The sequence below is a fragment of the Pungitius pungitius genome, chromosome 21, assembly GCF_949316345.1.
Source record: "Pungitius pungitius chromosome 21, fPunPun2.1, whole genome shotgun sequence".
NCBI lineage: Eukaryota > Metazoa > Chordata > Actinopteri > Perciformes > Gasterosteidae > Pungitius > Pungitius pungitius.
The window spans coordinates 8,090,191-8,117,882 of record NC_084920.1 but is presented as its reverse complement, the minus strand read 5'-3'; positions in this window follow the sequence as shown (position 1 = coordinate 8,117,882).

Here is a 27,692-nt window from a genome sequence, read left to right as displayed (position 1 = left end):
CTCAACTACGTTGTGACCATTATTGTTACTTTCAAAGCTTTTGCAGAAGAAGGATACATCTAAAACGGACTCTAATGAAGAATACATTAGCTTACACTGTTTCTATCAAGCATATTACCTTTTTTCTTCATTCTCATTATGGTATAATGGAGTAGGTATAGTTGTAGAATCTGACTCACAAAACTACGTTTTGACCATTATTGTTACTTTCAAAGCTTTCGCAGAAGAAGGATACATCTAAAACGGACTCTAATGAAGAATACATTAGCTTACACTGTTTCTATCAAGCATATTACCTTTTTTCTTCATTTTCATTATGGTATAATGGATTAGGTATAGTTGTAGAATCTGACTCACACAACTACGTTTTGACCATTATTGTTACTTACAAAGCTTTCGCAGAAGGAGAAAACAGCTAAAACGGACTGTATGAAGATTGCTTTAGCTTACACTGTTTCTATCAAGCAAATTACCTTGACCATTATTGTTAGTTTTAAAGCTTTCGCAGAAGGAGAAAACAGCTAAAACGGACTGTATGAAGATTGCTTTAGCTTACACCGTTTCTATCAAGCAAATGACCTTTTTTCATCACTTTCATTACGGTATGAAGGATTAGGTATAGTTTTAGAACCTGATTGACTCAACTACGTTTTGACCATTAATGTTACTTTCAAAGCTTTTGGAGAAGGAGAAAACAGCTAAAACGGACTGTATGAAGATTGCTTTAGCTTACACTGTTTCTATCAAGCAAATGACCTTTTTTCATCACTTTCATTACGGTATGAAGGATTAGGTATAGTTTTAGAACCTGATTGACTCAACTACGTTTTGACCATTATTGGTACTTTCAAAGCTTTCGCAGAAGGAGAAAACAGCTAAAACGGACTCTAATGAAGAATACATTAGCTTACACTGTTTCTATCAAGCATATTACCTTTTTTCTTCATTTTCATTACGGTATGAAGGAATAGGTATAGTTTTAGAACCTGATTCACTCAACTACGTTGTGACCATTATTGTTACTTTCAAAGCTTTTGCAGAAGGAGAAAACAGCTAAAACGGACTGTATGAAGAATGTTTTAGCTTACACTGTTTCTATCAAGCATATTACCTTTTTTCTTCATTTTCATTACGGTATAAAGGAATAGGTATAGTTTTAGAACCTGATTCACTCAACTACGTTTTGACCATTATTGTTATTTTCAAAGCTTTTGCAGAAGGAGAAAACAGCTAAAAAGGACTGTATGAAGTTTGCTTTAGCTTACACTGTTTCTATCAAGCAAATGACCTCTTTCATCATTTTCATTATTGTATGAAGGATTAGGTATAGTTTTAGAACCTGACTCACTCAACTACGTTTTGACCATTATTGTTACTTTCAAAGCTTTCGCAGAAGGAGAAAACAGCTAAAACGGACTCTAATGAAGAATGTTTTAGCTTACACTGTTTCTATCAAGCAAATTACCTTGACCATTATTGTTAGTTTTAAAGCTTTCGCAGAAGGAGAAAACAGCTAAAACGGACTGTATGAAGATTGCTTTAGCTTACACTGTTTCTATCAAGCAAATGACCTTTTTTCATCACTTTCATTACGGTATGAAGGATTAGGTATAGTTCTAGAACTTGATTGACTCAACTACGTTTTGACCATTATTGTTACTTTCAAAGCTTTTGCAGAAGAAGAAAACAGCTAAAACGGACTGTATGAAGAATGCTTTAGCTTACAATGTTTCTATCAAGCAAATTACCTTTTTTCTTCATTTTCATTATGGTATAATGGTTTAGGTATAGTTTTAGAACCTGATTCACTCAACTACGTTGTAACCATTATTGTTACTTTCAAAGCTTTCGCAGAAGGAGAAAACAGCTAAAACGGACTGTATGAAGATTGCTTTAGCTTACACTGTTTCTATCAAGCAAATTACCTTGACCATTATTGTTAGTTTTAAAGCTTTTGCAGAAGGAGAAAACAGCTAAAATGGACTGTATGAAGATTGCTTTAGCTTACACTGTTTCTATCAAGCAAATGACCTTTTTTCATCACTTTCATTACGGTATGAAGGATTAGGTATAGTTTTAGAACCTGATTGACTCAACTACGTTTTGACCATTATTGTTACTTTCAAAGCTTTTGCAGAAGGAGAAAACAGCTAAAACGGACTGTATGAAGAATGCTTTAGCTTACACTGTTTCTATCAAGCAAATTACCTTTTTTCTTCATTTTCATTATGGTATAATGGTTTAGGTATAGTTTTAGAACCTGATTCACTCAACTACGTTGTGACCATTATTGTTACTTTCAAAGCTTTCGCAGAAGGAGAAAACAGCTAAAACGGACTGTATGAAAATTGTTTTAGCTTACACTGTTTCTTTCAAACAAATGACCTTTTTTCATCACTTTCATTACGGTATGAAGGAATAGGTATAGTTTTAGAACCTGATTCACTCAACTACGTTGTGACCATTATTGTTACTTTCAAAGCTTTTGCAGAAGAAGGATACATCTAAAACGGACTCTAATGAAGAATACATTAGCTTACACTGTTTCTATCAAGCATATTACCTTTTTTCTTCATTCTCATTATGGTATAATGGAGTAGGTATAGTTGTAGAATCTGACTCACAAAACTACGTTTTGACCATTATTGTTATTTTCAAAGCTTTTGCAGAAGGAGAAAACAGCTAAAAAGGACTGTATGAAGTTTGCTTTAGCTTACACTGTTTCTATCAAGCAAATTACCTCTTTCATCATTTTCATTATTGTATGAAGGATTATGTATAGTTTTAGAACCTGACTCACTCAACTACGTTTTGACCATTATTGTTACTTTCAAAGCTTTCGCAGAAGGAGAAAACAGCTAAAACGGACTGTATGAAGATTGCTTTAGCTTACACCGTTTCTATCAAGCAAATGACCTTTTTTCATCACTTTCATTACGGTATGAAGGATTAGGTATAGTTTTAGAACCTGATTGACTCAACTACGTTTTGACCATTATTGGTACTTTCAAAGCTTTCGCAGAAGGAGAAAACAGCTAAAACGGACTCTAATGAAGAATACATTAGCTTACACTGTTTCTATCAAGCATATTACCTTTTTTCTTCATTTTCATTATGGTATAATGGATTAGGTATAGTTGTAGAATCTGACTCACACAACTACATTTTGACCATTATTGTTACTTTCAAAGCTTTCGCAGAAGGAGAAAACAGCTAAAACGGACTCTAATGAAGAATGTTTTAGCTTACACTGTTTCTATCAAGCAAATTACCTTGACCATTATTGTTAGTTTTAAAGCTTTCGCAGAAGGAGAAAACAGCTAAAACGGACTGTATGAAGATTGCTTTAGCTTACACTGTTTCTATCAAGCAAATGACCTTTTTTCATCACTTTCATTACGGTATGAAGGATTAGGTATAGTTCTAGAACTTGATTGACTCAACTACGTTTTGACCATTATTGTTACTTTCAAAGCTTTTGCAGAAGAAGAAAACAGCTAAAACGGACTGTATGAAGAATGCTTTAGCTTACAATGTTTCTATCAAGCAAATTACCTTTTTTCTTCATTTTCATTATGGTATAATGGTTTAGGTATAGTTTTAGAACCTGATTCACTCAACTACGTTGTAACCATTATTGTTACTTTCAAAGCTTTCGCAGAAGGAGAAAACAGCTAAAACGGACTGTATGAAGATTGCTTTAGCTTACACTGTTTCTATCAAGCAAATTACCTTTTTTCATCATTTTCATTATTGTATGAAGGAATAGGTATAGTTTTAGAACCTGATTGACTCAACTACGTTTTGACCATTATTGTTACTTTCAAAGCTTTTGCAGAAGGAGAAAACAGCTAAAACGGACTGTATGAAGAATGCTTTAGCTTACACTGTTTCTGTCAAGGAAATTACCTTGACCATTATTGTTAGTCTTAAAGCTTTTGCAGAAGGAGAAAACAGCTAAAACGGACTGTATGAAGATTGCTTTAGCTTACACTGTTTCTATCAAGCAAATGACCTTTTTTCTTCATTTTCATTATGGTATAATGGTTTAGGTATAGTTTTAGAACCTGATTCACTCAACTACGTTGTAACCATTATTGTTACTTTCAAAGCTTTCGCAGAAGGAGAAAACAGCTAAAACGGACTGTATGAAGATTGCTTTAGCTTACACTGTTTCTATCAAGCAAATTACCTTGACCATTATTGTTAGTTTTAAAGCTTTTGCAGAAGGAGAAAACAGCTAAAATGGACTGTATGAAGATTGCTTTAGCTTACACTGTTTCTATCAAGCAAATGACCTTTTTTCATCACTTTCATTACGGTATGAAGGATTAGGTATAGTTTTAGAACCTGATTCACTCAACTACGTTGTAACCATTATTGTTACTTTCAAAGCTTTCGCAGAAGGAGAAAACAGCTAAAACGGACTGTATGAAGATTGCTTTAGCTTACACTGTTTCTATCAAGCAAATTACCTTGACCATTATTGTTAGTTTTAAAGCTTTTGCAGAAGGAGAAAACAGCTAAAATGGACTGTATGAAGATTGCTTTAGCTTACACTGTTTCTATCAAGCAAATGACCTTTTTTCATCACTTTCATTACGGTATGAAGGATTAGGTATAGTTCTAGAACTTGATTGACTCAACTACGTTTTGACCATTATTGTTACTTTCAAAGCTTTTGCAGAAGAAGAAAACAGCTAAAACGGACTGTATGAAGAATGCTTTAGCTTACAATGTTTCTATCAAGCAAATTACCTTTTTTCTTCATTTTCATTATGGTATAATGGTTTAGGTATAGTTTTAGAACCTGATTCACTCAACTACGTTGTAACCATTATTGTTACTTTCAAAGCTTTCGCAGAAGGAGAAAACAGCTAAAACGGACTGTATGAAGATTGCTTTAGCTTACACTGTTTCTATCAAGCAAATTACCTTTTTTCATCATTTTCATTATTGTATGAAGGAATAGGTATAGTTTTAGAACCTGATTGACTCAACTACGTTTTGACCATTATTGTTACTTTCAAAGCTTTTGCAGAAGGAGAAAACAGCTAAAACGGACTGTATGAAGAATGCTTTAGCTTACACTGTTTCTGTCAAGGAAATTACCTTGACCATTATTGTTAGTCTTAAAGCTTTTGCAGAAGGAGAAAACAGCTAAAACGGACTGTATGAAGATTGCTTTAGCTTACACTGTTTCTATCAAGCAAATGACCTTTTTTCTTCATTTTCATTATGGTATAATGGTTTAGGTATAGTTTTAGAACCTGATTCACTCAACTACGTTGTAACCATTATTGTTACTTTCAAAGCTTTCGCAGAAGGAGAAAACAGCTAAAACGGACTGTATGAAGATTGCTTTAGCTTACACTGTTTCTATCAAGCAAATTACCTTGACCATTATTGTAGTTTTAAAGCTTTTGCAGAAGGAGAAAACAGCTAAAATGGACTGTATGAAGATTGCTTTAGCTTACACTGTTTCTATCAAGCAAATGACCTTTTTTCATCACTTTCATTACGGTATGAAGGATTAGGTATAGTTTTAGAACCTGATTCACTCAACTACGTTGTAACCATTATTGTTACTTTCAAAGCTTTCGCAGAAGGAGAAAACAGCTAAAACGGACTGTATGAAGATTGCTTTAGCTTACACTGTTTCTATCAAGCAAATTACCTTTTTTCATCATTTTCATTATTGTATGAAGGAATAGGTATAGTTTTAGAACCTGATTGACTCAACTACGTTTTGACCATTATTGTTACTTTCAAAGCTTTTGCAGAAGGAGAAAACAGCTAAAACGGACTGTATGAAGAATGCTTTAGCTTACACTGTTTCTGTCAAGGAAATTACCTTGACCATTATTGTTAGTCTTAAAGCTTTTGCAGAAGGAGAAAACAGCTAAAACGGACTGTATGAAGATTGCTTTAGCTTACACTGTTTCTATCAAGCAAATGACCTTTTTTCTTCATTTTCATTATGGTATAATGGTTTAGGTATAGTTTTAGAACCTGATTCACTCAACTACGTTGTAACCATTATTGTTACTTTCAAAGCTTTCGCAGAAGGAGAAAACAGCTAAAACGGACTGTATGAAGATTGCTTTAGCTTACACTGTTTCTATCAAGCAAATTACCTTGACCATTAATGTTACTTTCAAAGCTTTTGCAGAAGGAGAAAACAGCTAAAATGGACTGTATGAAGATTGCTTTAGCTTACACTGTTTCTATCAAGCAAATGACCTTTTTTCATCACTTTCATTACGGTATGAAGGATTAGGTATAGTTTTAGAACCTGATTGACTCAACTACGTTTTGACCATTATTGGTACTTTCAAAGCTTTCGCAGAAGGAGAAAACAGCTAAAACGGACTCTAATGAAGAATACATTAGCTTACACTGTTTCTATCAAGCATATTACCTTTTTTCTTCATTTTCATTACGGTATGAAGGAATAGGTATAGTTTTAGAACCTGATTCACTCAACTACGTTGTGACCATTATTGTTACTTTCAAAGCTTTTGCAGAAGGAGAAAACAGCTAAAACGGACTGTATGAAGAATGTTTTAGCTTACACTGTTTCTATCAAGCATATTACCTTTTTTCTTCATTTTCATTACGGTATAAAGGAATAGGTATAGTTTTAGAACCTGATTCACTCAACTACGTTTTGACCATTATTGTTATTTTCAAAGCTTTTGCAGAAGGAGAAAACAGCTAAAAAGGACTGTATGAAGTTTGCTTTAGCTTACACTGTTTCTATCAAGCAAATGACCTCTTTCATCATTTTCATTATTGTATGAAGGATTAGGTATAGTTTTAGAACCTGACTCACTCAACTACGTTTTGACCATTATTGTTACTTTCAAAGCTTTCGCAGAAGGAGAAAACAGCTAAAACGGACTCTAATGAAGAATGTTTTAGCTTACACTGTTTCTATCAAGCAAATTACCTTGACCATTATTGTTAGTTTTAAAGCTTTCGCAGAAGGAGAAAACAGCTAAAACGGACTGTATGAAGATTGCTTTAGCTTACACTGTTTCTATCAAGCAAATGACCTTTTTTCATCACTTTCATTACGGTATGAAGGATTAGGTATAGTTCTAGAACTTGATTGACTCAACTACGTTTTGACCATTATTGTTACTTTCAAAGCTTTTGCAGAAGAAGAAAACAGCTAAAACGGACTGTATGAAGAATGCTTTAGCTTACAATGTTTCTATCAAGCAAATTACCTTTTTTCTTCATTTTCATTATGGTATAATGGTTTAGGTATAGTTTTAGAACCTGATTCACTCAACTACGTTGTAACCATTATTGTTACTTTCAAAGCTTTCGCAGAAGGAGAAAACAGCTAAAACGGACTGTATGAAGATTGCTTTAGCTTACACTGTTTCTATCAAGCAAATTACCTTGACCATTATTGTTAGTTTTAAAGCTTTTGCAGAAGGAGAAAACAGCTAAAATGGACTGTATGAAGATTGCTTTAGCTTACACTGTTTCTATCAAGCAAATGACCTTTTTTCATCACTTTCATTACGGTATGAAGGATTAGGTATAGTTTTAGAACCTGATTGACTCAACTACGTTTTGACCATTATTGTTACTTTCAAAGCTTTTGCAGAAGGAGAAAACAGCTAAAACGGACTGTATGAAGAATGCTTTAGCTTACACTGTTTCTATCAAGCAAATTACCTTTTTTCTTCATTTTCATTATGGTATAATGGTTTAGGTATAGTTTTAGAACCTGATTCACTCAACTACGTTGTGACCATTATTGTTACTTTCAAAGCTTTCGCAGAAGGAGAAAACAGCTAAAACGGACTGTATGAAAATTGTTTTAGCTTACACTGTTTCTTTCAAACAAATGACCTTTTTTCATCACTTTCATTACGGTATGAAGGAATAGGTATAGTTTTAGAACCTGATTCACTCAACTACGTTGTGACCATTATTGTTACTTTCAAAGCTTTTGCAGAAGAAGGATACATCTAAAACGGACTCTAATGAAGAATACATTAGCTTACACTGTTTCTATCAAGCATATTACCTTTTTTCTTCATTCTCATTATGGTATAATGGAGTAGGTATAGTTGTAGAATCTGACTCACAAAACTACGTTTTGACCATTATTGTTATTTTCAAAGCTTTTGCAGAAGGAGAAAACAGCTAAAAAGGACTGTATGAAGTTTGCTTTAGCTTACACTGTTTCTATCAAGCAAATTACCTCTTTCATCATTTTCATTATTGTATGAAGGATTAGGTATAGTTTTAGAACCTGACTCACTCAACTACGTTTTGACCATTATTGTTACTTTCAAAGCTTTCGCAGAAGGAGAAAACAGCTAAAACGGACTGTATGAAGATTGCTTTAGCTTACACCGTTTCTATCAAGCAAATGACCTTTTTTCATCACTTTCATTACGGTATGAAGGATTAGGTATAGTTTTAGAACCTGATTGACTCAACTACGTTTTGACCATTAATGTTACTTTCAAAGCTTTTGGAGAAGGAGAAAACAGCTAAAACGGACTGTATGAAGATTGCTTTAGCTTACACTGTTTCTATCAAGCAAATGACCTTTTTTCATCACTTTCATTACGGTATGAAGGATTAGGTATAGTTTTAGAACCTGATTGACTCAACTACGTTTTGACCATTATTGGTACTTTCAAAGCTTTCGCAGAAGGAGAAAACAGCTAAAACGGACTCTAATGAAGAATACATTAGCTTACACTGTTTCTATCAAGCATATTACCTTTTTTCTTCATTTTCATTATGGTATAATGGATTAGGTATAGTTGTAGAATCTGACTCACACAACTACATTTTGACCATTATTGTTACTTTCAAAGCTTTCGCAGAAGGAGAAAACAGCTAAAACGGACTCTAATGAAGAATGTTTTAGCTTACACTGTTTCTATCAAGCAAATTACCTTGACCATTATTGTTAGTTTTAAAGCTTTCGCAGAAGGAGAAAACAGCTAAAACGGACTGTATGAAGATTGCTTTAGCTTACACTGTTTCTATCAAGCAAATGACCTTTTTTCATCACTTTCATTACGGTATGAAGGATTAGGTATAGTTCTAGAACTTGATTGACTCAACTACGTTTTGACCATTATTGTTACTTTCAAAGCTTTTGCAGAAGAAGAAAACAGCTAAAACGGACTGTATGAAGAATGCTTTAGCTTACAATGTTTCTATCAAGCAAATTACCTTTTTTCTTCATTTTCATTATGGTATAATGGTTTAGGTATAGTTTTAGAACCTGATTCACTCAACTACGTTGTAACCATTATTGTTACTTTCAAAGCTTTCGCAGAAGGAGAAAACAGCTAAAACGGACTGTATGAAGATTGCTTTAGCTTACACTGTTTCTATCAAGCAAATTACCTTTTTTCATCATTTTCATTATTGTATGAAGGAATAGGTATAGTTTTAGAACCTGATTGACTCAACTACGTTTTGACCATTATTGTTACTTTCAAAGCTTTTGCAGAAGGAGAAAACAGCTAAAACGGACTGTATGAAGAATGCTTTAGCTTACACTGTTTCTGTCAAGGAAATTACCTTGACCATTATTGTTAGTCTTAAAGCTTTTGCAGAAGGAGAAAACAGCTAAAACGGACTGTATGAAGATTGCTTTAGCTTACACTGTTTCTATCAAGCAAATGACCTTTTTTCTTCATTTTCATTATGGTATAATGGTTTAGGTATAGTTTTAGAACCTGATTCACTCAACTACGTTGTAACCATTATTGTTACTTTCAAAGCTTTCGCAGAAGGAGAAAACAGCTAAAACGGACTGTATGAAGATTGCTTTAGCTTACACTGTTTCTATCAAGCAAATTACCTTGACCATTATTGTTAGTTTTAAAGCTTTTGCAGAAGGAGAAAACAGCTAAAATGGACTGTATGAAGATTGCTTTAGCTTACACTGTTTCTATCAAGCAAATGACCTTTTTTCATCACTTTCATTACGGTATGAAGGATTAGGTATAGTTTTAGAACCTGATTCACTCAACTACGTTGTAACCATTATTGTTACTTTCAAAGCTTTCGCAGAAGGAGAAAACAGCTAAAACGGACTGTATGAAGATTGCTTTAGCTTACACTGTTTCTATCAAGCAAATTACCTTGACCATTATTGTTAGTTTTAAAGCTTTTGCAGAAGGAGAAAACAGCTAAAATGGACTGTATGAAGATTGCTTTAGCTTACACTGTTTCTATCAAGCAAATGACCTTTTTTCATCACTTTCATTACGGTATGAAGGATTAGGTATAGTTCTAGAACTTGATTGACTCAACTACGTTTTGACCATTATTGTTACTTTCAAAGCTTTTGCAGAAGAAGAAAACAGCTAAAACGGACTGTATGAAGAATGCTTTAGCTTACAATGTTTCTATCAAGCAAATTACCTTTTTTCTTCATTTTCATTATGGTATAATGGTTTAGGTATAGTTTTAGAACCTGATTCACTCAACTACGTTGTAACCATTATTGTTACTTTCAAAGCTTTCGCAGAAGGAGAAAACAGCTAAAACGGACTGTATGAAGATTGCTTTAGCTTACACTGTTTCTATCAAGCAAATTACCTTTTTTCATCATTTTCATTATTGTATGAAGGAATAGGTATAGTTTTAGAACCTGATTGACTCAACTACGTTTTGACCATTATTGTTACTTTCAAAGCTTTTGCAGAAGGAGAAAACAGCTAAAACGGACTGTATGAAGAATGCTTTAGCTTACACTGTTTCTGTCAAGGAAATTACCTTGACCATTATTGTTAGTCTTAAAGCTTTTGCAGAAGGAGAAAACAGCTAAAACGGACTGTATGAAGATTGCTTTAGCTTACACTGTTTCTATCAAGCAAATGACCTTTTTTCTTCATTTTCATTATGGTATAATGGTTTAGGTATAGTTTTAGAACCTGATTCACTCAACTACGTTGTAACCATTATTGTTACTTTCAAAGCTTTCGCAGAAGGAGAAAACAGCTAAAACGGACTGTATGAAGATTGCTTTAGCTTACACTGTTTCTATCAAGCAAATTACCTTGACCATTATTGTAGTTTTAAAGCTTTTGCAGAAGGAGAAAACAGCTAAAATGGACTGTATGAAGATTGCTTTAGCTTACACTGTTTCTATCAAGCAAATGACCTTTTTTCATCACTTTCATTACGGTATGAAGGATTAGGTATAGTTTTAGAACCTGATTCACTCAACTACGTTGTAACCATTATTGTTACTTTCAAAGCTTTCGCAGAAGGAGAAAACAGCTAAAACGGACTGTATGAAGATTGCTTTAGCTTACACTGTTTCTATCAAGCAAATTACCTTTTTTCATCATTTTCATTATTGTATGAAGGAATAGGTATAGTTTTAGAACCTGATTGACTCAACTACGTTTTGACCATTATTGTTACTTTCAAAGCTTTTGCAGAAGGAGAAAACAGCTAAAACGGACTGTATGAAGAATGCTTTAGCTTACACTGTTTCTGTCAAGGAAATTACCTTGACCATTATTGTTAGTCTTAAAGCTTTTGCAGAAGGAGAAAACAGCTAAAACGGACTGTATGAAGATTGCTTTAGCTTACACTGTTTCTATCAAGCAAATGACCTTTTTTCTTCATTTTCATTATGGTATAATGGTTTAGGTATAGTTTTAGAACCTGATTCACTCAACTACGTTGTAACCATTATTGTTACTTTCAAAGCTTTCGCAGAAGGAGAAAACAGCTAAAACGGACTGTATGAAGATTGCTTTAGCTTACACTGTTTCTATCAAGCAAATTACCTTGACCATTATTGTTAGTTTTAAAGCTTTTGCAGAAGGAGAAAACAGCTAAAATGGACTGTATGAAGATTGCTTTAGCTTACACTGTTTCTATCAAGCAAATGACCTTTTTTCATCACTTTCATTACGGTATGAAGGATTAGGTATAGTTTTAGAACCTGATTCACTCAACTACGTTGTAACCATTATTGTTACTTTCAAAGCTTTCGCAGAAGGAGAAAACAGCTAAAACGGACTGTATGAAGATTGCTTTAGCTTACACTGTTTCTATCAAGCAAATTACCTTGACCATTATTGTTAGTTTTAAAGCTTTTGCAGAAGGAGAAAACAGCTAAAATGGACTGTATGAAGATTGCTTTAGCTTACACTGTTTCTATCAAGCAAATGACCTTTTTTCATCACTTTCATTACGGTATGAAGGATTAGGTATAGTTTTAGAACCTGATTGACTCAACTACGTTTTGACCATTATTGTTACTTTCAAAGCTTTTGCAGAAGGAGAAAACAGCTAAAACGGACTGTATGAAGAATGCTTTAGCTTACACTGTTTCTATCAAGCAAATTACCTTTTTTCTTCATTTTCATTATGGTATAATGGTTTAGGTATAGTTTTAGAACCTGATTCACTCAACTACGTTGTGACCATTATTGTTACTTTCAAAGCTTTCGCAGAAGGAGAAAACAGCTAAAACGGACTGTATAAAGAATGTTTTAGCTTACACTGTTTCTTTCAAACAAATTACCTTTTTTCATCACTTTCATTACGGTATGAAGGAATAGGTATAGTTTTAGAACCTGATTCACTCAACTACGTTGTGACCATTATTGTTACTTTCAAAGCTTTTGCAGAAGAAGGATACATCTAAAACGGACTCTAATGAAGAATACATTAGCTTACACTGTTTATATCAAGCATATTACCCTTTTTCTTCATTTTCATTATGGTATAATGGATTAGGTATAGTTGTAGAATCTGAATCACAAAACTACGTTTTGACCATTATTGTTATTTTCAAAGCTTTTGCAGAAGGAGAAAACAGCTAAAAAGGACTGTATGAAGATTGCTTTAGCTTACACTGTTTCTTTCTAACAAATGACCTTTTTTCATCATTTTCATTACGGTATGAAGGAATAGGTATAGTTTTAGAACCTGATTCACTCAACTACGTTGTGACCATTATTGTTACTTTCAAAGCTTTTGCAGAAGAAGGATACATCTAAAACGGACTCTAATGAAGAATACATTAGCTTACACTGTTTCTATCAAGCATATTACCTCTTTCATCATTTTCATTATTGTATGAAGGAATAGGTATAGTTTTAGAACCTGATTGACTCAACTACGTTTTGACCATTATTGTTACTTTCAAAGCTTTTGCAGAAGGAGAAAACAGCTAAAACGGACTGTATGAATAATGCTTTAGCTTACACTGTTTCTATCAAGCAAATTACCTTGACCATTATTGTTAGTTTTAAAGCTTTTGCAGAAGGAGAAAACAGCTAAAACGGACTGTATGAAGATTGCTTTAGCTTACACTGTTTCTATCAAGCAAATTACCTCCTTCATCATTTTCATTATTGTATGAAGGATTAGTTATAGTTTTAGAACCTGATTCACTCAACTACGTTGTGACCATTATTGTTACTTTCAAAGCTTTTGCAGAAGAAGGATACATCTAAAACGGACTCTAATGAAGAATACATTAGCTTACACTGTTTCTATCAAGCATATTACCTCTTTCATCATTTTCATTATTGTATGAAGGAATAGGTATAGTTTTAGAACCTGATTGACTCAACTACGTTTTGACCATTATTGTTACTTTCAAAGCTTTTGCAGAAGGAGAAAACAGCTAAAACGGACTGTATGAAGAATGCTTTAGCTTACACTGTTTCTATCAAGCAAATTACCTTTTTTCTTCATTTTCATTATGGTATAATGGTTTAGGTATAGTTTTAGAACCTGATTCACTCAACTACGTTGTGACCATTATTGTTACTTTCAAAGCTTTCGCAGAAGGAGAAAACAGCTAAAACGGACTGTATAAAGAATGTTTTAGCTTACACTGTTTCTTTCAAACAAATTACCTTTTTTCATCACTTTCATTACGGTATGAAGGAATAGGTATAGTTTTAGAACCTGATTCACTCAACTACGTTGTGACCATTATTGTTACTTTCAAAGCTTTTGCAGAAGAAGGATACATCTAAAACGGACTCTAATGAAGAATACATTAGCTTACACTGTTTATATCAAGCATATTACCCTTTTTCTTCATTTTCATTATGGTATAATGGATTAGGTATAGTTGTAGAATCTGAATCACAAAACTACGTTTTGACCATTATTGTTATTTTCAAAGCTTTTGCAGAAGGAGAAAACAGCTAAAAAGGACTGTATGAAGATTGCTTTAGCTTACACTGTTTCTTTCTAACAAATGACCTTTTTTCATCATTTTCATTACGGTATGAAGGAATAGGTATAGTTTTAGAACCTGATTCACTCAACTACGTTGTGACCATTATTGTTACTTTCAAAGCTTTTGCAGAAGAAGGATACATCTAAAACGGACTCTAATGAAGAATACATTAGCTTACACTGTTTCTATCAAGCATATTACCTCTTTCATCATTTTCATTATTGTATGAAGGAATAGGTATAGTTTTAGAACCTGATTGACTCAACTACGTTTTGACCATTATTGTTACTTTCAAAGCTTTTGCAGAAGGAGAAAACAGCTAAAACGGACTGTATGAATAATGCTTTAGCTTACACTGTTTCTATCAAGCAAATTACCTTTTTTCTTCATTTTCATTATGGTATAATGGATTAGGTATAGTTTTAGAACCTGATTCACTCAACTACGTTGTGACCATTATTGTGACTTTCAAAGCTTTCGCAGAAGGAGAAAACAGCTAAAACGGACTGTATGAAGATTGCTTTAGCTTACACTGTTTCTATCAAGCAAATGACCTTTTTTCATCACTTTCATTACGGTATGAAGGATTAGGTATAGTTCTAGAACTTGATTGACTCAACTACGTTTTGACCATTATTGTTACTTTCAAAGCTTTCGCAGAAGGAGAAAACAGCTAAAACGGACTGTATGAAGATTGCTTTAGCTTACACTGTTTCTATCAAGCAAATTACCTCCTTCATCATTTTCATTATTGTATGAAGGATTAGTTATAGTTTTAGAACCTGACTCACTCAACTACGTTTTGACCATTATTGTTACTTTCAAAGCTTTTGCAGAAGAAGAAAACAGCTAAAACGGACTGTATGAAGAATGCTTTAGCTTACAATGTTTCTATCAAGCAAATTACCTTTTTTCTTCATTTTCATTATGGTATAATGGTTTAGGTATAGTTTTAGAACCTGATTCACTCAACTACGTTGTAACCATTATTGTTACTTTCAAAGCTTTCGCAGAAGGAGAAAACAGCTAAAACGGACTGTATGAAGATTGCTTTAGCTTACACTGTTTCTATCAAGCAAATTACCTTGACCATTATTGTTAGTTTTAAAGCTTTTGCAGAAGGAGAAAACAGCTAAAACGGACTGTATGAAGATTGCTTTAGCTTACACTGTTTCTATCAAGCAAATTACCTCCTTCATCATTTTCATTATTGTATGAAGGATTAGTTATAGTTTTAGAACCTGATTCACTCAACTACGTTGTGACCATTATTGTTACTTTCAAAGCTTTTGCAGAAGAAGGATACATCTAAAACGGACTCTAATGAAGAATACATTAGCTTACACTGTTTCTATCAAGCATATTACCTCTTTCATCATTTTCATTATTGTATGAAGGAATAGGTATAGTTTTAGAACCTGATTGACTCAACTACGTTTTGACCATTATTGTTACTTTCAAAGCTTTTGCAGAAGGAGAAAACAGCTAAAACGGACTGTATGAAGAATGCTTTAGCTTACACTGTTTCTGTCAAGGAAATTACCTTGACCATTATTGTTAGTCTTAAAGCTTTTGCAGAAGGAGAAAACAGCTAAAACGGACTGTATGAAGATTGCTTTAGCTTACACTGTTTCTATCAAGCAAATGACCTTTTTTCTTCATTTTCATTATGGTATAATGGTTTAGGTATAGTTTTAGAACCTGATTCACTCAACTACGTTGTAACCATTATTGTTACTTTCAAAGCTTTCGCAGAAGGAGAAAACAGCTAAAACGGACTGTATGAAGATTGCTTTAGCTTACACTGTTTCTATCAAGCAAATTACCTTGACCATTATTGTTAGTTTTAAAGCTTTTGCAGAAGGAGAAAACAGCTAAAATGGACTGTATGAAGATTGCTTTAGCTTACACTGTTTCTATCAAGCAAATGACCTTTTTTCATCACTTTCATTACGGTATGAAGGATTAGGTATAGTTTTAGAACCTGATTGACTCAACTACGTTTTGACCATTATTGTTACTTTCAAAGCTTTTGCAGAAGGAGAAAACAGCTAAAACGGACTGTATGAAGAATGCTTTAGCTTACACTGTTTCTATCAAGCAAATTACCTTTTTTCTTCATTTTCATTATGGTATAATGGTTTAGGTATAGTTTTAGAACCTGATTCACTCAACTACGTTGTGACCATTATTGTTACTTTCAAAGCTTTCGCAGAAGGAGAAAACAGCTAAAACGGACTGTATGAAAATTGTTTTAGCTTACACTGTTTCTTTCAAACAAATGACCTTTTTTCATCACTTTCATTACGGTATGAAGGAATAGGTATAGTTTTAGAACCTGATTCACTCAACTACGTTGTGACCATTATTGTTACTTTCAAAGCTTTTGCAGAAGAAGGATACATCTAAAACGGACTCTAATGAAGAATACATTAGCTTACACTGTTTCTATCAAGCATATTACCTTTTTTCTTCATTCTCATTATGGTATAATGGAGTAGGTATAGTTGTAGAATCTGACTCACAAAACTACGTTTTGACCATTATTGTTACTTTCAAAGCTTTCGCAGAAGAAGGATACATCTAAAACGGACTCTAATGAAGAATACATTAGCTTACACTGTTTCTATCAAGCATATTACCTTTTTTCTTCATTTTCATTATGGTATAATGGATTAGGTATAGTTGTAGAATCTGACTCACACAACTACGTTTTGACCATTATTGTTACTTACAAAGCTTTCGCAGAAGGAGAAAACAGCTAAAACGGACTGTATGAAGATTGCTTTAGCTTACACTGTTTCTATCAAGCAAATTACCTTGACCATTATTGTTAGTTTTAAAGCTTTCGCAGAAGGAGAAAACAGCTAAAACGGACTGTATGAAGATTGCTTTAGCTTACACCGTTTCTATCAAGCAAATGACCTTTTTTCATCACTTTCATTACGGTATGAAGGATTAGGTATAGTTTTAGAACCTGATTGACTCAACTACGTTTTGACCATTAATGTTACTTTCAAAGCTTTTGGAGAAGGAGAAAACAGCTAAAACGGACTGTATGAAGATTGCTTTAGCTTACACTGTTTCTATCAAGCAAATGACCTTTTTTCATCACTTTCATTACGGTATGAAGGATTAGGTATAGTTTTAGAACCTGATTGACTCAACTACGTTTTGACCATTATTGGTACTTTCAAAGCTTTCGCAGAAGGAGAAAACAGCTAAAACGGACTCTAATGAAGAATACATTAGCTTACACTGTTTCTATCAAGCATATTACCTTTTTTCTTCATTTTCATTACGGTATGAAGGAATAGGTATAGTTTTAGAACCTGATTCACTCAACTACGTTGTGACCATTATTGTTACTTTCAAAGCTTTTGCAGAAGGAGAAAACAGCTAAAACGGACTGTATGAAGAATGTTTTAGCTTACACTGTTTCTATCAAGCATATTACCTTTTTTCTTCATTTTCATTACGGTATAAAGGAATAGGTATAGTTTTAGAACCTGATTCACTCAACTACGTTTTGACCATTATTGTTATTTTCAAAGCTTTTGCAGAAGGAGAAAACAGCTAAAAAGGACTGTATGAAGTTTGCTTTAGCTTACACTGTTTCTATCAAGCAAATGACCTCTTTCATCATTTTCATTATTGTATGAAGGATTAGGTATAGTTTTAGAACCTGACTCACTCAACTACGTTTTGACCATTATTGTTACTTTCAAAGCTTTCGCAGAAGGAGAAAACAGCTAAAACGGACTCTAATGAAGAATGTTTTAGCTTACACTGTTTCTATCAAGCAAATTACCTTGACCATTATTGTTAGTTTTAAAGCTTTCGCAGAAGGAGAAAACAGCTAAAACGGACTGTATGAAGATTGCTTTAGCTTACACTGTTTCTATCAAGCAAATGACCTTTTTTCATCACTTTCATTACGGTATGAAGGATTAGGTATAGTTCTAGAACTTGATTGACTCAACTACGTTTTGACCATTATTGTTACTTTCAAAGCTTTTGCAGAAGAAGAAAACAGCTAAAACGGACTGTATGAAGAATGCTTTAGCTTACAATGTTTCTATCAAGCAAATTACCTTTTTTCTTCATTTTCATTATGGTATAATGGTTTAGGTATAGTTTTAGAACCTGATTCACTCAACTACGTTGTAACCATTATTGTTACTTTCAAAGCTTTCGCAGAAGGAGAAAACAGCTAAAACGGACTGTATGAAGATTGCTTTAGCTTACACTGTTTCTATCAAGCAAATTACCTTGACCATTATTGTTAGTTTTAAAGCTTTTGCAGAAGGAGAAAACAGCTAAAATGGACTGTATGAAGATTGCTTTAGCTTACACTGTTTCTATCAAGCAAATGACCTTTTTTCATCACTTTCATTACGGTATGAAGGATTAGGTATAGTTTTAGAACCTGATTGACTCAACTACGTTTTGACCATTATTGTTACTTTCAAAGCTTTTGCAGAAGGAGAAAACAGCTAAAACGGACTGTATGAAGAATGCTTTAGCTTACACTGTTTCTATCAAGCAAATTACCTTTTTTCTTCATTTTCATTATGGTATAATGGTTTAGGTATAGTTTTAGAACCTGATTCACTCAACTACGTTGTGACCATTATTGTTACTTTCAAAGCTTTCGCAGAAGGAGAAAACAGCTAAAACGGACTGTATGAAAATTGTTTTAGCTTACACTGTTTCTTTCAAACAAATGACCTTTTTTCATCACTTTCATTACGGTATGAAGGAATAGGTATAGTTTTAGAACCTGATTCACTCAACTACGTTGTGACCATTATTGTTACTTTCAAAGCTTTTGCAGAAGAAGGATACATCTAAAACGGACTCTAATGAAGAATACATTAGCTTACACTGTTTCTATCAAGCATATTACCTTTTTTCTTCATTCTCATTATGGTATAATGGAGTAGGTATAGTTTTAGAACCTGACTCACTCAACTACGTTTTGACCATTATTGTTACTTTCAAAGCTTTCGCAGAAGGAGAAAACAGCTAAAACGGACTGTATGAAGATTGCTTTAGCTTACACCGTTTCTATCAAGCAAATGACCTTTTTTCATCACTTTCATTACGGTATGAAGGATTAGGTATAGTTTTAGAACCTGATTGACTCAACTACGTTTTGACCATTAATGTTACTTTCAAAGCTTTTGGAGAAGGAGAAAACAGCTAAAACGGACTGTATGAAGATTGCTTTAGCTTACACTGTTTCTATCAAGCAAATGACCTTTTTTCATCACTTTCATTACGGTATGAAGGATTAGGTATAGTTTTAGAACCTGATTGACTCAACTACGTTTTGACCATTATTGGTACTTTCAAAGCTTTCGCAGAAGGAGAAAACAGCTAAAACGGACTCTAATGAAGAATACATTAGCTTACACTGTTTCTATCAAGCATATTACCTTTTTTCTTCATTTTCATTATGGTATAATGGATTAGGTATAGTTGTAGAATCTGACTCACACAACTACATTTTGACCATTATTGTTACTTTCAAAGCTTTCGCAGAAGGAGAAAACAGCTAAAACGGACTCTAATGAAGAATGTTTTAGCTTACACTGTTTCTATCAAGCAAATTACCTTGACCATTATTGTTAGTTTTAAAGCTTTCGCAGAAGGAGAAAACAGCTAAAACGGACTGTATGAAGATTGCTTTAGCTTACACTGTTTCTATCAAGCAAATGACCTTTTTTCATCACTTTCATTACGGTATGAAGGATTAGGTATAGTTCTAGAACTTGATTGACTCAACTACGTTTTGACCATTATTGTTACTTTCAAAGCTTTTGCAGAAGAAGAAAACAGCTAAAACGGACTGTATGAAGAATGCTTTAGCTTACAATGTTTCTATCAAGCAAATTACCTTTTTTCTTCATTTTCATTATGGTATAATGGTTTAGGTATAGTTTTAGAACCTGATTCACTCAACTACGTTGTAACCATTATTGTTACTTTCAAAGCTTTCGCAGAAGGAGAAAACAGCTAAAACGGACTGTATGAAGATTGCTTTAGCTTACACTGTTTCTATCAAGCAAATTACCTTGACCATTATTGTTAGTTTTAAAGCTTTTGCAGAAGGAGAAAACAGCTAAAATGGACTGTATGAAGATTGCTTTAGCTTACACTGTTTCTATCAAGCAAATGACCTTTTTTCATCACTTTCATTACGGTATGAAGGATTAGGTATAGTTTTAGAACCTGATTGACTCAACTACGTTTTGACCATTATTGTTACTTTCAAAGCTTTTGCAGAAGGAGAAAACAGCTAAAACGGACTGTATGAAGAATGCTTTAGCTTACACTGTTTCTATCAAGCAAATTACCTTTTTTCTTCATTTTCATTATGGTATAATGGTTTAGGTATAGTTTTAGAACCTGATTCACTCAACTACGTTGTGACCATTATTGTTACTTTCAAAGCTTTCGCAGAAGGAGAAAACAGCTAAAACGGACTGTATGAAAATTGTTTTAGCTTACACTGTTTCTTTCAAACAAATGACCTTTTTTCATCACTTTCATTACGGTATGAAGGAATAGGTATAGTTTTAGAACCTGATTCACTCAACTACGTTGTGACCATTATTGTTACTTTCAAAGCTTTTGCAGAAGAAGGATACATCTAAAACGGACTCTAATGAAGAATACATTAGCTTACACTGTTTCTATCAAGCATATTACCTTTTTTCTTCATTCTCATTATGGTATAATGGAGTAGGTATAGTTGTAGAATCTGACTCACAAAACTACGTTTTGACCATTATTGTTACTTTCAAAGCTTTCGCAGAAGAAGGATACATCTAAAACGGACTCTAATGAAGAATACATTAGCTTACACTGTTTCTATCAAGCATATTACCTTTTTTCTTCATTTTCATTATGGTATAATGGATTAGGTATAGTTGTAGAATCTGACTCACACAACTACGTTTTGACCATTATTGTTACTTACAAAGCTTTCGCAGAAGGAGAAAACAGCTAAAACGGACTGTATGAAGATTGCTTTAGCTTACACTGTTTCTATCAAGCAAATGACCTTTTTTCATCACTTTCATTACGGTATGAAGGATTAGGTATAGTTTTAGAACCTGATTGACTCAACTACGTTTTGACCATTAATGTTACTTTCAAAGCTTTTGGAGAAGGAGAAAACAGCTAAAACGGACTGTATGAAGATTGCTTTAGCTTACACTGTTTCTATCAAGCAAATGACCTTTTTTCATCACTTTCATTACGGTATGAAGGATTAGGTATAGTTTTAGAACCTGATTGACTCAACTACGTTTTGACCATTATTGGTACTTTCAAAGCTTTCGCAGAAGGAGAAAACAGCTAAAACGGACTCTAATGAAGAATACATTAGCTTACACTGTTTCTATCAAGCATATTACCTTTTTTCTTCATTTTCATTACGGTATGAAGGAATAGGTATAGTTTTAGAACCTGATTCACTCAACTACGTTGTGACCATTATTGTTACTTTCAAAGCTTTTGCAGAAGGAGAAAACAGCTAAAACGGACTGTATGAAGAATGTTTTAGCTTACACTGTTTCTATCAAGCATATTACCTTTTTTCTTCATTTTCATTACGGTATAAAGGAATAGGTATAGTTTTAGAACCTGATTCACTCAACTACGTTTTGACCATTATTGTTATTTTCAAAGCTTTTGCAGAAGGAGAAAACAGCTAAAAAGGACTGTATGAAGTTTGCTTTAGCTTACACTGTTTCTATCAAGCAAATGACCTCTTTCATCATTTTCATTATTGTATGAAGGATTAGGTATAGTTTTAGAACCTGACTCACTCAACTACGTTTTGACCATTATTGTTACTTTCAAAGCTTTCGCAGAAGGAGAAAACAGCTAAAACGGACTCTAATGAAGAATGTTTTAGCTTACACCGTTTCTATCAAGCAAATGACCTTTTTTCATCACTTTCATTACGGTATGAAGGATTAGGTATAGTTTTAGAACCTGATTGACTCAACTACGTTTTGACCATTATTGGTACTTTCAAAGCTTTCGCAGAAGGAGAAAACAGCTAAAACGGACTCTAATGAAGAATACATTAGCTTACACTGTTTCTATCAAGCATATTACCTTTTTTCTTCATTTTCATTATGGTATAATGGATTAGGTATAGTTGTAGAATCTGACTCACACAACTACATTTTGACCATTATTGTTACTTTCAAAGCTTTCGCAGAAGGAGAAAACAGCTAAAACGGACTCTAATGAAGAATGTTTTAGCTTACACTGTTTCTATCAAGCAAATTACCTTGACCATTATTGTTAGTTTTAAAGCTTTCGCAGAAGGAGAAAACAGCTAAAACGGACTGTATGAAGATTGCTTTAGCTTACACTGTTTCTATCAAGCAAATGACCTTTTTTCATCACTTTCATTACGGTATGAAGGATTAGGTATAGTTCTAGAACTTGATTGACTCAACTACGTTTTGACCATTATTGTTACTTTCAAAGCTTTTGCAGAAGAAGAAAACAGCTAAAACGGACTGTATGAAGAATGCTTTAGCTTACAATGTTTCTATCAAGCAAATTACCTTTTTTCTTCATTTTCATTATGGTATAATGGTTTAGGTATAGTTTTAGAACCTGATTCACTCAACTACGTTGTAACCATTATTGTTACTTTCAAAGCTTTCGCAGAAGGAGAAAACAGCTAAAACGGACTGTATGAAGATTGCTTTAGCTTACACTGTTTCTATCAAGCAAATTACCTTGACCATTATTGTTAGTTTTAAAGCTTTTGCAGAAGGAGAAAACAGCTAAAATGGACTGTATGAAGATTGCTTTAGCTTACACTGTTTCTATCAAGCAAATGACCTTTTTTCATCACTTTCATTACGGTATGAAGGATTAGGTATAGTTTTAGAACCTGATTGACTCAACTACGTTTTGACCATTATTGTTACTTTCAAAGCTTTTGCAGAAGGAGAAAACAGCTAAAACGGACTGTATGAAGATTGCTTTAGCTTACACTGTTTCTATCAAGCAAATGACCTTTTTTCATCACTTTCATTACGGTATGAAGGATTAGGTATAGTTCTAGAACTTGATTGACTCAACTACGTTTTGACCATTATTGTTACTTTCAAAGCTTTTGCAGAAGAAGAAAACAGCTAAAACGGACTGTATGAAGAATGCTTTAGCTTACAATGTTTCTATCAAGCAAATTACCTTTTTTCTTCATTTTCATTATGGTATAATGGTTTAGGTATAGTTTTAGAACCTGATTCACTCAACTACGTTGTAACCATTATTGTTACTTTCAAAGCTTTCGCAGAAGGAGAAAACAGCTAAAACGGACTGTATGAAGATTGCTTTAGCTTACACTGTTTCTATCAAGCAAATTACCTTGACCATTATTGTTAGTTTTAAAGCTTTTGCAGAAGGAGAAAACAGCTAAAATGGACTGTATGAAGATTGCTTTAGCTTACACTGTTTCTATCAAGCAAATGACCTTTTTTCATCACTTTCATTACGGTATGAAGGATTAGGTATAGTTTTAGAACCTGATTGACTCAACTACGTTTTGACCATTATTGTTACTTTCAAAGCTTTTGCAGAAGGAGAAAACAGCTAAAACGGACTGTATGAAGAATGCTTTAGCTTACACTGTTTCTATCAAGCAAATTACCTTTTTTCTTCATTTTCATTATGGTATAATGGTTTAGGTATAGTTTTAGAACCTGATTCACTCAACTACGTTGTGACCATTATTGTTACTTTCAAAGCTTTCGCAGAAGGAGAAAACAGCTAAAACGGACTGTATGAAAATTGTTTTAGCTTACACTGTTTCTTTCAAACAAATGACCTTTTTTCATCACTTTCATTACGGTATGAAGGAATAGGTATAGTTTTAGAACCTGATTCACTCAACTACGTTGTGACCATTATTGTTACTTTCAAAGCTTTTGCAGAAGAAGGATACATCTAAAACGGACTCTAATGAAGAATACATTAGCTTACACTGTTTCTATCAAGCATATTACCTTTTTTCTTCATTCTCATTATGGTATAATGGAGTAGGTATAGTTGTAGAATCTGACTCACAAAACTACGTTTTGACCATTATTGTTACTTTCAAAGCTTTCGCAGAAGAAGGATACATCTAAAACGGACTCTAATGAAGAATACATTAGCTTACACTGTTTCTATCAAGCATATTACCTTTTTTCTTCATTTTCATTATGGTATAATGGATTAGGTATAGTTGTAGAATCTGACTCACACAACTACGTTTTGACCATTATTGTTACTTACAAAGCTTTCGCAGAAGGAGAAAACAGCTAAAACGGACTGTATGAAGATTGCTTTAGCTTACACTGTTTCTATCAAGCAAATTACCTTGACCATTATTGTTAGTTTTAAAGCTTTCGCAGAAGGAGAAAACAGCTAAAACGGACTGTATGAAGATTGCTTTAGCTTACACCGTTTCTATCAAGCAAATGACCTTTTTTCATCACTTTCATTACGGTATGAAGGATTAGGTATAGTTTTAGAACCTGATTGACTCAACTACGTTTTGACCATTAATGTTACTTTCAAAGCTTTTGGAGAAGGAGAAAACAGCTAAAACGGACTGTATGAAGATTGCTTTAGCTTACACTGTTTCTATCAAGCAAATGACCTTTTTTCATCACTTTCATTACGGTATGAAGGATTAGGTATAGTTTTAGAACCTGATTGACTCAACTACGTTTTGACCATTATTGGTACTTTCAAAGCTTTCGCAGAAGGAGAAAACAGCTAAAACGGACTCTAATGAAGAATACATTAGCTTACACTGTTTCTATCAAGCATATTACCTTTTTTCTTCATTTTCATTACGGTATGAAGGAATAGGTATAGTTTTAGAACCTGATTCACTCAACTACGTTGTGACCATTATTGTTACTTTCAAAGCTTTTGCAGAAGGAGAAAACAGCTAAAACGGACTGTATGAAGAATGCTTTAGCTTACACTGTTTCTGTCAAGGAAATTACCTTGACCATTATTGTTAGTCTTAAAGCTTTTGCAGAAGGAGAAAACAGCTAAAACGGACTGTATGAAGATTGCTTTAGCTTACACTGTTTCTATCAAGCAAATGACCTTTTTTCTTCATTTTCATTATGGTATAATGGTTTAGGTATAGTTTTAGAACCTGATTCACTCAACTACGTTGTAACCATTATTGTTACTTTCAAAGCTTTCGCAGAAGGAGAAAACAGCTAAAACGGACTGTATGAAGATTGCTTTAGCTTACACTGTTTCTATCAAGCAAATTACCTTGACCATTATTGTTAGTTTTAAAGCTTTTGCAGAAGGAGAAAACAGCTAAAATGGACTGTATGAAGATTGCTTTAGCTTACACTGTTTCTATCAAGCAAATGACCTTTTTTCATCACTTTCATTACGGTATGAAGGATTAGGTATAGTTTTAGAACCTGATTGACTCAACTACGTTTTGACCATTATTGTTACTTTCAAAGCTTTTGCAGAAGGAGAAAACAGCTAAAACGGACTGTATGAAGAATGCTTTAGCTTACACTGTTTCTATCAAGCAAATTACCTTTTTTCTTCATTTTCATTATGGTATAATGGTTTAGGTATAGTTTTAGAACCTGATTCACTCAACTACGTTGTGACCATTATTGATACTTTCAAAGCTTTCGCAGAAGGAGAAAACAGCTAAAACGGACTGTATGAAAATTGTTTTAGCTTACACTGTTTCTTTCAAACAAATGACCTTTTTTCATCACTTTCATTACGGTATGAAGGAATAGGTATAGTTTTAGAACCTGATTCACTCAACTACGTTGTGACCATTATTGTTACTTTCAAAGCTTTTGCAGAAGAAGGATACATCTAAAACGGACTCTAATGAAGAATACATTAGCTTACACTGTTTCTATCAAGCATATTACCTTTTTTCTTCATTCTCATTATGGTATAATGGAGTAGGTATAGTTGTAGAATCTGACTCACAAAACTACGTTTTGACCATTATTGTTATTTTCAAAGCTTTTGCAGAAGGAGAAAACAGCTAAAAAGGACTGTATGAAGTTTGCTTTAGCTTACACTGTTTCTATCAAGCAAATTACCTCTTTCATCATTTTCATTATTGTATGAAGGATTAGGTATAGTTTTAGAACCTGACTCACTCAACTACGTTTTGACCATTATTGTTACTTTCAAAGCTTTCGCAGAAGGAGAAAACAGCTAAAACGGACTGTATGAAGATTGCTTTAGCTTACACCGTTTCTATCAAGCAAATGACCTTTTTTCATCACTTTCATTACGGTATGAAGGATTAGGTATAGTTTTAGAACCTGATTGACTCAACTACGTTTTGACCATTAATGTTACTTTCAAAGCTTTTGGAGAAGGAGAAAACAGCTAAAACGGACTGTATGAAGATTGCTTTAGCTTACACTGTTTCTATCAAGCAAATGACCTTTTTTCATCACTTTCATTACGGTATGAAGGATTAGGTATAGTTTTAGAACCTGATTGACTCAACTACGTTTTGACCATTATTGGTACTTTCAAAGCTTTCGCAGAAGGAGAAAACAGCTAAAACGGACTCTAATGAAGAATACATTAGCTTACACTGTTTCTATCAAGCATATTACCTTTTTTCTTCATTTTCATTATGGTATAATGGATTAGGTATAGTTGTAGAATCTGACTCACACAACTACATTTTGACCATTATTGTTACTTTCAAAGCTTTCGCAGAAGGAGAAAACAGCTAAAACGGACTCTAATGAAGAATGTTTTAGCTTACACTGTTTCTATCAAGCAAATTACCTTGACCATTATTGTTAGTTTTAAAGCTTTCGCAGAAGGAGAAAACAGCTAAAACGGACTGTATGAAGATTGCTTTAGCTTACACTGTTTCTATCAAGCAAATGACCTTTTTTCATCACTTTCATTACGGTATGAAGGATTAGGTATAGTTCTAGAACTTGATTGACTCAACTACGTTTTGACCATTATTGTTACTTTCAAAGCTTTTGCAGAAGAAGAAAACAGCTAAAACGGACTGTATGAAGAATGCTTTAGCTTACAATGTTTCTATCAAGCAAATTACCTTTTTTCTTCATTTTCATTATGGTATAATGGTTTAGGTATAGTTTTAGAACCTGATTCACTCAACTACGTTGTAACCATTATTGTTACTTTCAAAGCTTTCGCAGAAGGAGAAAACAGCTAAAACGGACTGTATGAAGATTGCTTTAGCTTACACTGTTTCTATCAAGCAAATTACCTTGACCATTATTGTTAGTTTTAAAGCTTTTGCAGAAGGAGAAAACAGCTAAAATGGACTGTATGAAGATTGCTTTAGCTTACACTGTTTCTATCAAGCAAATGACCTTTTTTCATCACTTTCATTACGGTATGAAGGATTAGGTATAGTTTTAGAACCTGA